The sequence below is a fragment of the Eimeria mitis genome, genomic scaffold (genome assembly GCF_000499745.2).
Source record: "Eimeria mitis Houghton genomic scaffold, Emh_scaff134, whole genome shotgun sequence".
Classification (NCBI taxonomy): Eukaryota; Apicomplexa; class Conoidasida; order Eucoccidiorida; family Eimeriidae; genus Eimeria; species Eimeria mitis.
The window spans coordinates 35,399-35,684 of record NW_013568835.1 but is presented as its reverse complement, the minus strand read 5'-3'; positions in this window follow the sequence as shown (position 1 = coordinate 35,684).

Sequence of the window (286 nt, the reverse complement as noted above, 5' to 3'; positions counted from 1 at the left end):
TACATAGCTAGCTAGCTAGCTAGATACGTAGCTATCTAGCCAGAACTACAGCTAGCTAGCTAGCTACATCAGCAGCCAGCCACCCACCCACCCAGCCACCCACCCAGCCACCCACCCAACCAGCTAGCTAGCTAGCTAGCTAGCTAGCTAGCTAGCTAGCTAGCTATTGTTTTGTTGGGTGAGTATTTGTTGTTCTACCTTTTGCACATACTCTCTAGCTGCCTGCTGCACAGCTAGCTGGGTCTTGGGGTCCCCAAAGCGGCGCTCAAAAGAAAGCCACCGCGAA